This window comes from Homarus americanus, unplaced genomic scaffold, assembly GCF_018991925.1.
Source record: "Homarus americanus isolate GMGI-L3 unplaced genomic scaffold, GMGI_Hamer_2.0 scaffold36597, whole genome shotgun sequence".
NCBI classification, from domain to species: domain Eukaryota; kingdom Metazoa; phylum Arthropoda; class Malacostraca; order Decapoda; family Nephropidae; genus Homarus; species Homarus americanus.
Window position 1 is genome coordinate 1 of NW_024736832.1, and position 17349 is coordinate 17349.

Below are 17349 nucleotides of genomic sequence, written 5' to 3' on the forward strand. Positions count from 1 at the left end.
CTGCATTACTGTTTAAAATACTGCGTTAACATTAAAAATATTCAATTAGTGGTGAGCTCACGCAAATGTATTTGTGTAAACGGAGTACATCCTGTTTGTCAGTGTCGGGGAAATCCGTGATTACATTCCCGACACAGTTGTAATGGTCACATCAATTGTCAGTGTAACAAATCGAGGTTTAACTCTCTATCAAATTCTTACTAAATATTGTTCGAAAAATTACTGTTATAATGTTAATATTAGTGTTTCCCTTAATGTTAAGCTCTATTAAATTCCCGTTAAGTATAAGACGAAAACGTAAAGTGAATTGTGATCAAGTTGTGGTGGTCGACGATAGATGGCGCTTTATTGAAGAAAAACAATCCTCCCCACCGTCCTTAGTCTCACACACAAGTAAACAATTAAAACTAAACATCCACCAGTGAGTTAAACACGGATAGAGAGAGGGCAAGAAAGAAAGGGGGATAGAAGGAGATAGAGGAAAATTAAGAGAGCAAAGATAGAGAGAGTATTGGCCTTACACACACACACTAGTCTACTAGAGTGAATGAATGCACAGAATGAGATAAAGAAGATGAATAGAGAAGAAAAGCATAAGATAAGATAACAGGATGACCACAGGGGATGAAGACCGGAAATTGATACACACACAGACACTCACGATAAGCCACTGAAAAAGAACAACATAAACATCCGCAGGTCAGCAGGAGTCACTGAATGTCTACTTGAGTCAACTGATATTAAATTCTCCACTACAGTTAACTTAAGTCACGAAAGATCAAGAACAATATTGTTAAAAGAGGTAATGGATCACCTGAAGAATCATCACCCCAGCTTATTTCACCTAACGATTAAACCACCCTAACCTAACTTAACCTAACCTAAACCTATTCTATCCTAACCTAAATCTAACCTAACATATCCTAACCTAACCTCATCCTCTCACAATAGTTTTAGGGTGGTTTAATCGTTAGGTGAAATAAGCTGGGGCGATGATTCTTCAGGTGATCCGAAAATAGTTCTCCATAATAAAAAAAAAGAAGAAAAAGATAAATAAAATAGAGTAACGCCGTGACTCGATCTCGGTCCTCTAAAATAGCAAACAGAAAGCTTATCCACTGGACCGCAGTTCGGCCATAAATTTGACGTTTTTACGATATTTGAACGTATAATCATGTTCGAAGCTTCAAATGCTTCAATGAAGCTTCGTGACGTCACTCTCAACCTTCATATATAAAGTCTCGACGAACTCGTTTTCGGTCCATTCTTCACTCACTAGCTGCAGCTGACAGGGAGGTAAGACACCCCGCACCTCTAGTCTCTATTATATACGTGTAATTTTTTTCCGACTGTCTACAGTCAATATGGCCAAGAGAAATGGTTATTCTTTTGGTTAGTGTTTATATGTACTTAATTATGGCGTAATAAATGCTGATTTAAGTAACAAACTTACCAGCCGGTTGTTGCAGTTCACTTGGCTTCTAGAGACGTATCCCCAAGTTTCACTGGGCCGTAAGGCCTATGATACCTACTTTGCAGCTTAAACAAATACATTAATATGGGTTAGTATTATATTAAATGTTTCTCTAACGTCTAACCAGTAATTTATTAACGTTTTAAAACTTTTAGGGCAAGTATACCGCCAAATGAGCCATAACAACCGAGCCGAAACTATAAACCGGTGGCGAGTAACAAGCGTAAACCGCACATCAGTATTTGCGTTATAATTAACCAGTAAGTGAGTGCAATGACGAGATTGGGTGAAATTATTGTATTTATTTTTTTAATTTCACATTTTCCCTCTTGCTTCGAAGCCCAGCCCACTTTTGGCGGAGCCGGGTGGTCGTAACTCAATAGTTACGCATTTCATCTAACGTTCATCACCAAAATATAACTGTTTTGTGGAATTACGATACAATATTTTTCACTGGCTAGTTCTTTGCTTCCTCTTTAACTAGGATTTCTGGGAGTTGAAACCGAATTTATTACGGGTTTTAGCCGGGCGAAGCGAGGCATGCTAGGCGAGGCAGGCAAGAAGCCAGACAGGAAGCGAAGCGAGGCGAGTTGAGGTAGGGAGCCGGGCGAGGCAAGGGAGCCGGCGGAGGGCGAGGTTGAGGGGTTTCAGAATATTTGTACAGTGTATATTAAATTTTTAAAAGTGGACAACCATGGATTTTAGCATCGGAAAAACACATTGGTCAACAACCAAAAAGCACCAAAACTAAACTAACGTAACGTAGCCTAACAACGTAACATAGCCTAACCTGGAGGTTCGTTGGTTGTCTGCTTGTAAAAAAAAAATACCGGGTTCCTAAAATAAATGTTAAGATGTATATAAAGACACCGTTAAAATGTATTGGTAAATAAGGCCGTAACCATCTAATTAACCTCTGGAAAATGTTAAAATGTTTGGCTCGCCTGAAGATTCATCCCCCAGCTTATTTCAACTGAAGATCAATTTAACCTAAGCCAATCGACGTATTACAATGTGTTGGCGAATCTTTCTTTTTCAGATCATGGAATGACTGCAGATTCAACTACAGTACAAAACCCTCTGTTATTGGTGTGGTGCAGTATGTGGTCAGTGTGGTGCAGTATGAGGACACAAGTGAAGTGTGGAGCAGTATGTGGGGACAACAGACCACGAGTGAAGCTTCTCACAATACACAACGGTGTTCCTTCAGGTCAATTTTAACGTTTTGTGTGAAGGTGTGGGTGTGCGTAGCTTGCTATGGTATCATTTAATGTTTGGTGAGGGGTTGTGGGTGGATGTTGCTTCCTGTGGTGTCGTTTAATGTTTTGTGAGGGTGTAGCTGGGTGTGGCTTGTTGTGGGGTCGTATAACGTTTTGAGTGTAGGTGGGTTGGGCTTGTGGTGGGGTCATTTAACGTTTTGCGAGAGGGTGTGGGGTGTTGACACTTAAGGGGGCATGAGGGAGGGAAGGTCTAGTCAGCTGTAATAAACCTTGTGTATAGTGCATGAAGCAGTGTAGTACAGTACAGTACAGTACAGTATAGTGTAGTCGTACTGTATTGGTAAACTAATGTGGAGGTAATGATTTATGTAAACAGTTGGGGACAGTTTAAGTACATGTGATCTAGTTGCAAGTTTAATTTTCATTGTACGTAAATTACAACTTTAAACACGTTGCAGGTAACAGCTGATGTACGTGAAGGCCAATGGAGAAGTGACAGAACCTCGAGCAAGATTTAACTACCAGCATGTTACTTCAGCCTCATCAGTTAAGTTACTTGTACAGTATATCTTAGCTAGTATCTTTATCCAATAAACCACTCGACACTGCTCCTACACTGGGCAGTGGGGGGTGCCTTGCTGACTGTTTGAGGCCTAATAGGTCTGTGTGTAGACCTAGTGATCAGTGTGTGAGGCCTGGCGGACACTCTTGGAGGACTGTGTTGGAGGGCTATGGAGGACGATCTGTAGACAGACTGATATTAGAGTAAAATTAATATTAGTTGTAGTGACAGTAGAAATATACAGAACTGTATGCCTATTGATTATTAGTGAAAATTAGTAGCAGTAGTAAACATAGTAAGTTAAACAAGTTGTTGTGGGTGGGTTTCAACTAACTTTACTAACCATATTAACCTAAGATAAACTATTCCAAGACATAATTCAGTATTTTTTTGTCACTTACGTTAACTGATCATGAATTCATAAGTTAATTTTGAAAGAAGTTAAATTTGACTTTTGTAAATAATTAATTTTTGAAAAATTATGTACATTTGACGACAGTTTAACTACATGTTGTTTAGTGGTAGATGGATATTGTATGTTTAACATTCATTCTACATAAATGCCAACTTTAAACATGTTGCAGGTGACAGCTGATGTATGTGAAGCCCAATGGAGAAGTGACAGAACCTTGAGCAACATTTAACACCCAGCATGTTACTTCAGCCTCATCAGTTAAGTTACTTATATATATCTTGGCTATTATGGTCATCCCATAAACTACTCAACACCGTGCTTCTACACTCGGCAGTGGAGGGTGTGTGGGGGGCCTGGCTGACTGTGTGATGGAGGGTTCTGGAGGACTGTGTGATGGAGGGTTCTGGAGGACTGTGTGTGAAGGAGGGCTCTGGAGGACTGTGATGGAGGGCTCTGGAGGACTGTGTGTGAAGGAGGGCTCGTGAGTACTGAGTGGACAGATTGGTCTTCGAGTAAAATTAATTTTAGTTGTAGTGACAGTATAAATATACAGGACTACATGCCTATTGGTTATTAGAGAAAATTAGTAGTAGTAGTGGTAGTAGTAGTAAATACAGCAAGTAAAGCAAGTTGTTGTGGGTGGGTTTCGACTAACTTTACTAACCTAACTTAACCAGCTTAAGTTAATTAAACGTAATAACGTAGACTGAACCAAATCCGTAATAAGGTCACCGCGACCCGTAGCTGGGGACGTCAAAGGCTCGGTCGGATTGGTACACCGTCAATGACTCGGCTCATCTTGGAGGGAGGGGGGGGGAGTGGCGAGCTACCTCCGGTGTCCTGGCTGAACTGCGAGAGGGGCAACCACTGGTGTCCTGCCTCCCTGCGAGATGGTCGTTGATCTACCCGACCCGTCTTGGGACAACAACCACGGAGTCTAGCATGTGTAGGAGTCGATGGGGTCACTGAGCCCGAAGGCGAGATGAAGGTAACGGGCGCCTGGTGCGTCTTGGGCAGATCCTCAACTGGCTGCCTCTGGCCGTGCACGTGTGGCGTTTGCGTGGTTGAGACCCTTTCCCCCCACTGGGAAAAGGGCCTTCCCCCGCGCATGACCACGTGAGTGCACATGTCGCTGCGTTTCTCTGGGTGCACACGTCGCCACCTCAGCTTGTTTGCAGCTGGGTGGGTGGAGCGGCCCAAAAAGCTCCCATCTCGCCTCCCTATTTTCCCTTCCTTCATATCTTTGAGTTATATATAAAAATAAGTGTTTTTATGTCTACTTAAATAAATTATATACAATATGCCTATATGCCTATCGATTGATTTTTATCCTAAGAGTTATCTGATAAAAATGTGAATTTATTAGGAAGGTACTGGTATGGAGGGTAGGACATGGAACACTATGAATTAGTGCTTTATTTGTAGTAATAATTATATAAACAAAATGACAACTCATAATTTATGGTTAAGTGAAAAAAAATTGTAGCTGTCGTATTTAATATTTGGTTAGGTAGGTTAAGTTAAAGTTAGGGTAGGTGAGGTTAGGTGAGGCTAGGCTAGGTTATTTCCATGTTTTGTGCCAGTTATTCACTGGCAATGGGGGGGCAATTGTACATGAACCAAGCTGTGCAGCTTTTTACAACCATGACATTGCAGGTATGACTGTAGCCTTGTGACTAGCCTACAGTATTTTAGGCCTACTTCAAAATGTTTTTTCTGTGTTTTCGATCAACTGATGTAAGTGCACAACAGCATCGTAAAGTATAACCATGTTTTTGTACTCCATTTTTATGGCAAATTTACATTTTTTAAACTATATACACTCTTTGAATATTACTGTATTGTAAAATCCTACAAAACCGTCATATATTTCTTTTGTGATGCATATATGTACAGTAAATGATATTAGTCTGTTCTGCATCCCCTTTGGCCATAGGCATTGGTGATGAAAGCATTATAAAAGCCAATGCTGCTGCTATTGTTATACAGCATTAATTTCTTCTGTTTCTTTCAGAACTATAAAAACAGAGATATAGAAGACCGAAAGCTTAAAAAGACAGGTGGTGGTCCACGAGAAAAAAATATTAAAAGCTTCAGAAGAAACTGCCTTAACAGCATCACTGATGAGGGCCGAGTTAGCAGTGGCTGGTGATTTTTACGAGACCTTCCGCAGTCACCCAGTAGATGAAGAAATAATTCCTTATAGAATGTGCAGATAGGTGAGAATATTTATTGATTTATACAGTTGTATGCATTCTCATTGATACCATTGCTCAATCGCCTTTGGCTGTGTAAAAATCAAACGGCAGCAGTGACCTACCTTATACTGACTTTTTGCAGTTTTGCCTGTTCCAACCCCAGGGCCATCAACTGTGCTCACCAGTCATTGTTCCTGCCTCGACAGTGAATGCTCCTACCTCACCAGTGAATGCTCCTGCCTCACCAGTCATTGTTGCTTCACCAGTCATTGTTCCTGCCTCACCAGTCCTTGCTCCTGCCTCACCAACACTGGAGCAGGTTCAGGTACATTCAGGAGCCTGGGCATGCGTAACAGACGTGACCAATCGTCCAAGCGGCTAACAAGCCAATCAGTGGTGAATAGGATAAAAGTATATACATGCTGTTAGAAATTTATTTTCTTACATTTTACAATTAAATAATTTGATTTAAAGTAAATAAATCTACATTAATTTATTTTGTCAAAAATTTTCTTAAGTTAAAAAAGCCGTCGGAAGTATAGCGGCTAATATTTTGCTCACAAGTTGCCGCGCTTCTCTGGGCGCACACGTCGCCGCGCTTCTCTGGGCGCACACGTCGCCGCGCTTCTCTGGGCGCACACGTCGCCGCGCTTCTCTGGGCGCACACGTCGCCGCGCTTCTCTGGGCGCACACGTCGCCGCGCTTCTCTGGGCGCGCACGTCGCCACCTCAGCTTGTATGCGGCTGTGTGGGTGGAGCGACCCAAAAATGTTTGGGCACGCCCCCACACATGCCGTCGTCCAACGGGCGTGTTTCGCCTTGTAGTAGGTGACCGCGACCAGTAGCCGGGGACGTCGAAGGTTCTGTCGGATTGGCACCCCACTACCGACTCTCTCAGCTCGTCTGAGTGGGGGGGAGGGGGGAGTTCCGCACGACTGGGGGCAACCGCCAGTATCCTGGCTGTCCTACGACAGTCGTAGAGAAGAGCGCCGCCTCCACCTCAACTGTGGGGGTTCGCTCTCGCGATGTGCAGAGGGTCGGTGATCCACCCGACCCACCTCGGAACACGGACCACGGAGTCTAGCGTGTGTGGGAGTCGATGGGCTCACTGAGCCTGAAGGCGAGATGAGGGCAACGGACGCCTGGTGCGTCCTGGGCAGATCCTCAGCCGGCTGCCTCTGGCCACGCCCGCGCGGCGTTTGCCGGGTGAGACCCCCAGGGTCTCACCCGGCGTATTGCCGCGCGAGCGCGGTCGGGGTGGTTGGTTGGGGGGTCTGCCCAGGAACCTGGCTGACGTCCCAGCTGGTGTATTGACCTACTAGTGAAATACTCCTGATTAATCCATAATCAAAGCCTCCTGCGCTTTGGTCTCGAGCACACGCCACCCTTCTCTGGGCGCGCCGTCCCTTACGCTTCTCTCGTGGCCTTGCGTCCGCCACGCTTCTCTGGGCGCGCACGTCGCCACGCTTCTCTGGGCGCGCACGTCGCCACGCTTCTCTGGGCGAACACGTTCCAGCAGTTTTTCTCTGGGCGTGCACGTAGCCATTACAGTTTCCGTCACAGCATATGCTGCAGCCTTCAATGCAGTGGCTCATCGTGTCTTGACCGAGATTTATTCCACCAGTCAATGCGATAACAGCTCGTGGTTCAACATGACCGGGGTGCATGTCTCATTCTAGTACTCGAGCAAACTAAGAATAGTTCTTGCCACAAACTCGAAGCAAACAGGGTGACCCATTCTATCCTCACCTAACAATTGATGATAGTGGGTCCCACCCGTGAAAAAAGCAGAAATAGTCATTGGGCAACGCTGGCGCTCACTAGCTTGAGCTCATGTCCCCACAAATGAGAAAGGTTGAGCTAGTCTTGGGACACCTGCGTTAACATTTGATAGATATACTGCCCCACTCAAACTTCACACCAGATAATGAGCGGCATGCCGACTCGTCGGCGCACGCTTCTCTGGGCGCACACGTCGCCACCTCGGTTGTGTGGGTGGAGCGGCCCAAAAATGTTTGGGCGCGCCCCCACACACACGCCGTCGTCCAACGGGCGTGTTTCGCCTTGTAGTAGGTGACCTTGACCAAGCATCCGTTACCCAGCGCATAGCAGGTCTACTAGCAACACAATAAATGCGGAAAAGAGAGGCCTGGGGTGAAATTGCTGCCTCATTCAACGCCAGCAACTCTGACCAACTCCCTCGCACAGCCAAGCAGCTCAAGAGGAGCTACGGACACTTAAAAAGGAAGTAAAGTATATGCTTATTAATGTACGGTGTTTTTCCATTAGGTTACTAAATTAAGTAGGATTAGAGTATTTAAGTGACGGGTCATGTGAGGAAGCTCGCCTCCTACCGAAGTAGACAGAAGGAAAGCTCCCATCTCACCTCTCCATTTTCCCTTCCTTCATATCTCTGAGTTGTATATAAAATTAAATGGGTTTTTTATGTCTTTCATAATATCTATATGCCTATTGATTGATTTTTCTCTTAAGAGTTATCTGATAAAAATGTGAATTCATAGGGAAGGTACTGGTATGGAGGGTATAACAGTAAATAGGTGCCTCTGCCATACTTTTAGGTTCTCTTGTTTGAAATCTGTAATGCCAATTTTTACCCTGACTATATACAAGCTATATGGTTTCAGAACAATTACCCCCCCTCCCCCCCCCACATAGGACAACTGCCCTCTGGACAATTACTCCCCCCCCCTTCCTTGCCAGTGAATAACTGACACAATCATGGAACACTAAGATATAGTGCTATATTTTCATGCTTTTTTTTGTAATAATTATATACACAAAATGACGACTCATAATTTATGGTCAAGTGAAAAAAAATTGTAGATCGGTCATATTTAATATTTTGTTAGGTAAGGCTAGGCTAGGCTATTTCAAGTTAGTTAGGTTATTTCCATGTTTTGTGCCAGTTACTCACTGGCAATGGGGGGGGGGGCCAATTGTCCTAGACCCAAGCTATGCAGCATATAACTCTATATAGCAACATTTTACGACCACGACGTGCACCAAGAAAAATGTGCAAGTCTGGGGCTGGTTCCCCCACACACCTGGCAAGCCCAAATATTCTGGCAAGACAAGTTTCAAACAGGTCTGTTCAATTTTTGAAGGGTCACCTCAAAAGACTTGTCAGAAGCATACAAATCCTCATATCTATATATATTATCATATAATAATTTTTTTGCAGATATGACTGTAGCCTACAGTATTTAAGGCCTACTTCAAAAAATGTTTTGTTTGTTTGTTTTCGATCTACTGATGTAAGTGCACAACAGCATCGTAAAGTATAACCATGTTTTTGTACTCCATTTTTATGGCAAATTTACATTTTTTAAACTATATACACTCTTTGAATATTACTGTATTGTAAAATCCTACAAAACCGTCATATATTTCTTTTGTGATGCATATATGTACAGTAAATGATATTAGTCTGTTCTGCATCCCCTTTGGCCATAGGCATTGGTGATGAAAGCATTATAAAAGCCAATGCTGCTGCTATTGTTATACAGCATTAATTTCTTCTGTTTCTTTCAGAACTATAAAAACAGAGATATAGAAGACCGAAAGCTTAAAAAGACAGGTGGTGGTCCACGAGAAAAAAATATTAAAAGCTTCAGAAGAAACTGCCTTAACAGCATCACTGATGAGGGCCGAGTTAGCAGTGGCTGGTGATTTTTACGAGACCTTCCGCAGTCACCCAGTAGATGAAGAAATAATTCCTTATAGAATGTGCAGATAGGTGAGAATATTTATTGATTTATACAGTTGTATGCATTCTCATTGATACCATTGCTCAATCGCCTTTGGCTGTGTAAAAATCAAACGGCAGCAGTGACCTACCTTATACTGACTTTTTGCAGTTTTGCCTGTTCCAACTCCAGGGCCATCAACTGTGCTCACCAGTCATTGTTCCTGCCTCGACAGTGAATGCTCCTACCTCACCAGTGAATGCTCCTGCCTCACCAGTCATTGTTGCTTCACCAGTCATTGTTCCTGCCTCACCAGTCCTTGCTCCTGCCTCACCAACACTGGAGCAGGTTCAGGTACATTCAGGAGCCTGGGCATGCGTAACAGACGTGACCAATCGTCCAAGCGGCTAACAAGCCAATCAGTGGTGAATAGGATAAAACTATATACATGCTCTTAGAAATTTATTTTCTTACATTTTACAATTAAATAATTTGATTTAAAGTAAATAAATCTACATTAATTTATTTTGTCCAAAAATTTCTTAAGTTAAAAAAGCCGTCGGAAGTATAGCGGCTAATATTTTGCTCACAAGTTGCCGCGCTTTTCTGGGCGCACACGTCGCCGCGCTTCTCTGGACGCACACGTCGCCGCGCTTCTCTGGACGCACACGTCGCCGCGCTTCTCTGGACGCACACGTCGCCGCGCTTCTCTGGGCGCGCACGTCGCCACCTCAGCTTGTATGCGGCTGTGTGGGTGGAGCGACCCAAAAATGTTTGGGCGCGCCCCCACACATGCCGTCGTCCAACGGGCGTGTTTCGCCTTGTAGTAGGTGACCGCGACCAGTAGCTGGGGACGTCGAAGGTTCGGTCGGATTGGCACCCCACTACCGACTCTCTCAGCTCGTCTGAGTGGGGGGGAGGGGGGAGTTCCGCACGACTGGGGGCAACCGCCAGTATCCTGGCTGTCCTACGACAGTCGTAGAGAAGAGCGCCGCCTCCACCTCGACTGTGGGGGTTCGCTCTCGCGATGTGCAGAGGGTCGGTGATCCACCCGACCCACCTCGGAACACGGACCACGGAGTCTAGCGTGTGTGGGAGTCGATGGGCTCACTGAGCCTGAAGGCGAGATGAGGGCAACGGACGCCTGGTGCGTCCTGGGCAGATCCTCAACCGGCTGCCTCTGGCCACGCCCGCGTTGCAGTGGGCCCAAGGTCTCACCCAGCTCTGTGGCCAGTCAGGTAATTGGTTAAGTGCTGCCAGGAGCACCAACAGCGTCCCATTCTTGATGACCTATAGGTGAAATACTCCTGATTAGTCCATGAGAAATCAAAGCCTCACACGCTTTGGTCTCTCGGCGCACACGCCGCCACGCTTCTCTGGGCGCGCACGTCGCCACGCTTCTCTGGGCGCGCACGTCGCCACGCTTCTCTGGGCGCGCACGTCGCCACGCTTCTCTGGGTGCGCACGTCGCCACGCTTCTCTGGGCGCGCACGTCGCCACGCTTCTCTGGGCGAACACGTTCCAGCAGTTTTTCTCTGGGCTTGCACGTTGCCATTACAGTTTCCGTCACAGCATATGCTGCAGCCTTCAATGCAGTGGCCATTGTGTCTTGACCGAGATTTATTCCACCAGTCAATGCGATAACAGCTCGTGGTTCAACATGACCGGGGTGCATGTCTCATTCTAGTACTCGAGCAAACTAAGAATAGTTCTTGCCACAAACTCGAAGCAAACAGGGTGACCCATTCTATCCTCACCTAACAATTGATGATAGTGGGTCCCACCCGCTTGAGCCCATGTCCCCACAAATGATAAAGGTTGAGCTAGTCTTGGGGCACCTGCGTTAACATTTGATAGATATACTGCCCCACTCAAACTTCACACCAAATAATGAGTGGCATGCCGACTCGTCGGCGCACGCTTCTCTGGGCGCACACGTCGCTACCTCGGTTGGGTGGGTGGAGCGGCCCAAAAATGTTTGGGTGCGCCCCCACACACACGCCGTCGTCCAACGGGCGTGTTTCGCCTCGTAGTAGGTGACCTTGACCAAGCATCCATTACCCAGCTCATAGCAGGTCTACTAGCAACACAATAAATGCGGAAAAGAGAGGCCTGGGGTGAAATTGCTGCCTCATTCAACGCCAGCAACTCTGACCAACTCCCTCGCACAGCCAAGCAGCTCAAGAGGAGCTACGGACACTTAAAAAGGAAGTAGAGTATATGCTTATTAATGTACGGTGTTTTTCCATTAGGTTACTAAATTAAGTAGGATTAGAGTATTTAAGTGACGGGTCATGTGAGGAAGCTCGCCTCCTACCGAAGTAGACAGAAGGAAAGCTCCCATCTCGCCTCTCCATTTTCCCTTCCTTCATATCTTTGAGTTGTATATAAAATTAAATGGGTTTTTTATGTCTTTCATAATATCTATATGCCTATTGATTGATTTTTCTCTTAAGAGTTATCTGATAATCTTGAATTCCATAGAAGAGTACTGGTATGGAGGGTATAACAGTAAATAGGTGCCTCTGCCATACTTTTAGGTTCTCTTGTTTGAAATCTGTAATGCCAATTTTTACCCTGACTATATACAAGCTATATGGTTTCAGAACAATTACCCCCCTCCCCCCATAGGACAACTGCCCTCTGGACAATTATCCCCCCCCCCTTCCTTGCCAGTGAATAACTGACACAATCATGAAACACTAAGATATAGTGCTATATTTTCATGTTTTTTTTTTTATAATTATATACACAAAATGACGACTCATAATTTATGGTCAAGTGAAAAAAAATTGTAGATCGGTCATATTTAATATTTTGTTAGGTAAGGCTAGGCTATTTCAAGTTAGTTAGGTTATTTCCATGTTTTTTGCCAGTTACTCACTGGCAAGGGGGGGACAATTGTCCTAGACCCAAGCTATGCAGCATATAACTCTATATAGCAACATTTTACGACCACGACGTGCACCAAGAAAAATGGGCAAGTCTGGGGCTGGTTCCCCCACACACCTGGCAAGACAAGTTTCAAACAGGTCTGTTCAATTTTTGAAGGGTCACCTCAAAAGACTTGTCAGAAGCATACAAATCCTCATATCTATATATATTATCATATAATAATTTTTTTGCAGATATGACTGTAGCCTACAGTATTTAAGGCCTACTTCAAAAAATGTTTTGTTTGTTTGTTTTCGATCTACTGATGTAAGTGCACAACAGCATCGTAAAGTATAACCATGTTTCTGTACTCAATTTTTAATGGCAAATTTACATTTTTTAAAACTGTCTACAGGCCCTTTAAATATTGCTGTATTGTAAAATCCTACAAAACCGTCATATATTTCTTTTGTGATGCATATATGTACAGTAAATGATATTAGTCTGTTCTGCATCCCCTTTGGCCATAGGCATTGGTGATGAAAGCATTATAAAAGCCAATGCTGCTGCTATTGTTATACAGCATTAATTTCTTCTGTTTCTTTCAGAACTATAAAAACAGAGATATAGAAGACCGAAAGCTTAAAAAGACAGGTGGTGGTCCACGAGAAAAAAATATTAAAAGCTTCAGAAGAAATTGCCTTAACAGCATCACTGATGAGGGCCGAGTTAGCAGTGGCTGGTGATTTTTACGAGACCTTCCGCAGTCACCCAGTAGATGAAGAAATAATTCCCTATAGAATGTGCAGATAGGTGAGAATATTTATTGATTTATACAGTTGTATGCATTCTCATTGATACCATTGCTCAATCTCCTTTGGCTGTGTAAAAGTCAAACGGCAGCAGTGACCTACCTTATACTGACTTTTTGCAGTTTTGCCTGTTCCAACCCCAGGGCCATCAACTGTGCTCACAAGTCATTGTTCCTGCCTCGACAGTGAATGCTCCTACCTCACCAGTGAATGCTCCTGCCTCACCAGTCATTGCTCCTGCCTCACCAGTCATTGCTCCTGCCTCACCAACACTGAAGCAGGTTCAGGTACATTCAGGAGCCTGTGCGTGAGTAACAGACGTGACCAATCGTCCAAGCGGCTAACAAGCCAATCAGTGGTGAATAGGATAAAAGTATATACATGCTGTTAGAAATTTATTTTCTTACATTTTACAATTAAATAATTTGATTTAAAGTAAATAAATCTACATTAATTTATTTTGTCAAAAATTTTCTTAAGTTAAAAAAGCCTTCAGAAGTATAGCGGCTAATATTTTGCTCACAAGTTGCCGCGCTTTTCTGGGTGCACACGTTGCTGTGCTTCTCTGGGCGCACACATTGCCGCGCTTCTCTTGGCGCACACATTGCCGCGCTTCTCTGGGCGCACATGTCGCTGCTCTTCTCTGGGCGCGCACGTCGCCACCTCAGCTTGTATGCGGCTGTGTGGGTGGAGCGACCCAAAAATGTTTGGGCGCGCCCCCACACGTGCCGTCGTCCAACGGGCGTGTTTCGCCTTGTAGTAGGTGACCGCAACCCGTAGCCGGGGACGTCGAAGGTTCGGTCGGATTGGCACCCCACTGCCGACTCTCTCAGCTCGTCTGAGTGGGGGGGGACCGGGGAGTTCCGCACGACTGGGGGCCACCGCCAGTATCCTGGCTGTCCTACGACAGTCGTAGAGAGGAGCGCCGCCTCCACCTCGACTGTGGGGGTTCGCTCTCGCGATGTGCAGAGGGTCGGTGATCCACCCGACCCACCTCGGAACACGGACCACGGAGTCCAGCGTGTGTGGGAGTCGATGGGCTCACTGAGCCTGAAGGCGAGATGAGGGCAACGGACGCCTGGTGCGTCCTGGGCAGATCCTCAACCAGCTGTCTCTGGCCACGCCCGCGCGGCGTTTGCCGGGTTGAGACTCCTTTCCCCCACCACAGTGGGGGAAAGGGTCTCGCCCGGCGTATTGCCGCGCGAGCGCGGTCGGGGTGGCTGGTTGGGGGTCTGCCCAGGACGCACCAGGCGCCTGTTGCCTTCATCTCGCCTTCAGGCTCAGTGAGCCCATCGACTCGCACACACGCTAGACTCCGTGGTCCGTGTTCCGAGGTGGGTCTGGTGGATCACCGACCCTCTGCACATCGTGAGAGCGAACCCCCACAGTCGAGGTGGAGGCGGCGCTCTTCTCTACGACTGTCGTAGGACAGCCAGGATACTGGCGGTTTCCCCCTGTCGTGCGGAACTCCCCCCTCCCCCCCACTCAGACGAGCTGAGAGAGTCGGCAGTGGGGTGCCAATCCGACCGAACCTTCGACGTCCCCGGCTACGGGTCGCGGTGACCTACTATGAGGTGAAATACTCCTGATTAGTCCGTGAGAAATCAAAGCCTCACACGCTTTGGTCTCTGGGCGCGCACGTCGCCACGCTTCTCTGGGCGCGCACGTCGCCATGCTTCTCTGGGCGAACACGTTCCAGCAGTTTTTCTCTGGGCGTGCACGTAGCCATTACAGTTTCCGTCACAGCATATGCTGCAGCCTTCAATGCAGTGGCCCATCGTGTCTTGACCGAGATTTATTCCACCAGTCAATGCGATAACAGCTCGTGGTTCAACATGACCGGGGTGCATGTCTCATTCTAGTACTCTAGCAAACTAAGAATAGTTCTTGCCACAAACTCGAAGCAAACAGGGTGACCCATTCTATCCTCACCTAACAATTGATGATAGTGGGTCCCACCCGCTTGAGCCCATGTCCCCACAAATGATAAAGGTTGAGCTAGTCTTGGGGCACCTGCGTTAACATTTGATAGATATACTGCCCCACTCAAACTTCACGCCAAATAATGAGCGGCATGCCGACTCGTCGGCGCACGCTTCTCTGGGCGCACACGTCACCACCTCGGTTGGGTGGGTGGAGCGGCCCAAAAATGTTTGGGCGCGCCCCCACACACACGCCGTCGTCCAACGGGCGTGTTTCGCCTCGTAGTAGGTGACCTTGACCAAGCATCCGTTACCCAGCGCATAGCAGGTCTACTAGCAACACAATAAATGCGGAAAAGAGAGGCCTGGGGTGAAATTGCCGCCTCATTCAACGCCAGCAACTCTGACCAACTCCCTCGCACAGCCAAGCAGCTCAAGAGGAGCTACGGACACTTAAAAAGGAAGTAGAGTATATGCTTATTAATGTACGGTGTTTTTCCATTAGGTTACTAAATTAAATAGGATTAGAGTATTTAAGTGACGGGTCATGTGAGGAAGCTCGCCTCCTACCGAAGTAGACAGAAGGAAAGCTCCCATCTCACCTCTCCATTTTCCCTTCCTTCATATCTTTGAGTTGTATATAAAATTAAATGGGTTTTTTATGTCTACTTTCATAATATCTATATGCCTATTGATTGATTTTTCTCTTAAGAGTTATCTGATAAAAATGTGAATTCATAAGAAAGGTACTGGTATGGAGGGTATAACAGTAAATAGGTGCCTCTGCCATACTTTTAGGTTCTCTTGTTTGAAATCTGTAATGCCAATTTTTACAAGCTATATGGTTTCAGAACAATTACCCCCCTCCCCCCCATAGGACAACTGCCCTCTGGACAGTTACGCCCCCCTTTCCTTGCCAGTGAATAACTGACACAATCATGGAACACTAAGATATAGTGCTATATTTTCATGTTTTTTTTTTGTAATAATTATACAGTATACACAAAATGACGACTCATAATTTATGGTCAAGTGAAAAAAAATTGTAGATCGGTCATATTTAACATTTTGTTAGGTAAGGCAAGGCTAGGCTAGGCTATTTCAAGTTAAGTTAGGTTATTTCCATGTTTTGTGCCAGTTACTTACCGGCAATTGTCCTAGACCCAAGCTATGTAGCATATAAATCTATATAGCAACATTTTACGACCACGACGTGCACCAAGAAAAATGTGCAAGTCTGGGGCTGGTTCCCCCACACACCTGGCAAGCCCAAATATTCTGGCAAGACAAGTTTCAAACAGGTTTGTTCAATTTTTGAAGGGTCACCTCAAAAGACTTCTCAGAAGCATACAAATCCTCATATCTATATATATTATCATATAATAATTTTTTTGCAGATATGACTGTAGCCTACAGTATTTAAGGCCTACTTCAAAAAATGTTTTGTTTGTTTGTTTTCGATCTACTGATGTAAGTGCACAACAGCATCGTAAAGTATAACCATGTTTTTGTACTCCATTTTTATGGCAAATTTACATTTTTTAAACTATATACACTCTTTGAATATTACTGTATTGTAAAATCCGACAAAACCGTCATATATTTCTTTTGTGATGCATATATGTACAGTAAATGATATTAGTCTGTTCTGCATCCCCTTTGGCCATAGGCATTGGTGATGAAAGCATTATAAAAGCCAATGCTGCTGCTATTGTTATACAGCATTAATTTCTTCTGTTTCTTTCAGAACTATAAAAACAGAGATATAGAAGACCGAAAGCTTAAAAAGACAGGTGGTGGTCCACGAGAAAAAAATATTAAAAGCTTCAGAAGAAACTGCCTTAACAGCATCACTGATGAGGGCCGAGTTAGCAGTGGCTGGTGATTTTTACGAGACCTTCCGCAGTCACCCAGTAGATGAAGAAATAATTCCTTATAGAATGTGCAGATAGGTGAGAATATTTATTGATTTATACAGTTGTATGCATTCTCATTGACACCATTGCTCAATCTCCTTTGGCTGTGTAAAAATCAAACGGCAGCAGTGACCTACCTTATACTGACTTTTTGCAGTTTTGCCTGTTCCAACCCCAGGGCCATCAACTGTGCTCACCAGTCATTGTTCCTGCCTCGACAGTGAATGCTCCTACCTCACCAGTGAATGCT

General features: G+C 45.2%; 2 long non-coding RNA genes across 16 annotated transcripts; one reads left to right on the forward strand and one right to left on the reverse strand.

Moving 5' to 3' along the window:
• Nucleotides 1-1059: 1059 nt before the first annotated feature.
• Nucleotides 1060-14010, forward strand: LOC121872489. 15 transcript variants are annotated; one of them, XR_006090097.1, is made up of 6 exons: nucleotides 1060-1296; nucleotides 2514-2684; nucleotides 3153-3551; nucleotides 3841-6194; nucleotides 9071-9929; nucleotides 12704-13262. It is a non-coding gene; the product is annotated as an uncharacterized LOC121872489 (long non-coding RNA). The 15 variants fall into 15 exon arrangements; XR_006090096.1 differs by lacking the exon at nucleotides 1060-1296 and adding an exon at nucleotides 13384-14010 and having other exon boundaries at nucleotides 1312-2684; XR_006090098.1 differs by lacking the exon at nucleotides 1060-1296 and adding an exon at nucleotides 13405-14009 and having other exon boundaries at nucleotides 1312-2684.
• LOC121872490 lies at nucleotides 6503-7446 on the reverse strand. The gene is made up of 2 exons (XR_006090108.1): nucleotides 7308-7446; nucleotides 6503-6596 (listed from the first exon to the last, which is right to left on the reverse strand). It is a non-coding gene; the product is annotated as an uncharacterized LOC121872490 (long non-coding RNA).
• Nucleotides 14011-17349: the final 3339 nt, after the last annotated feature.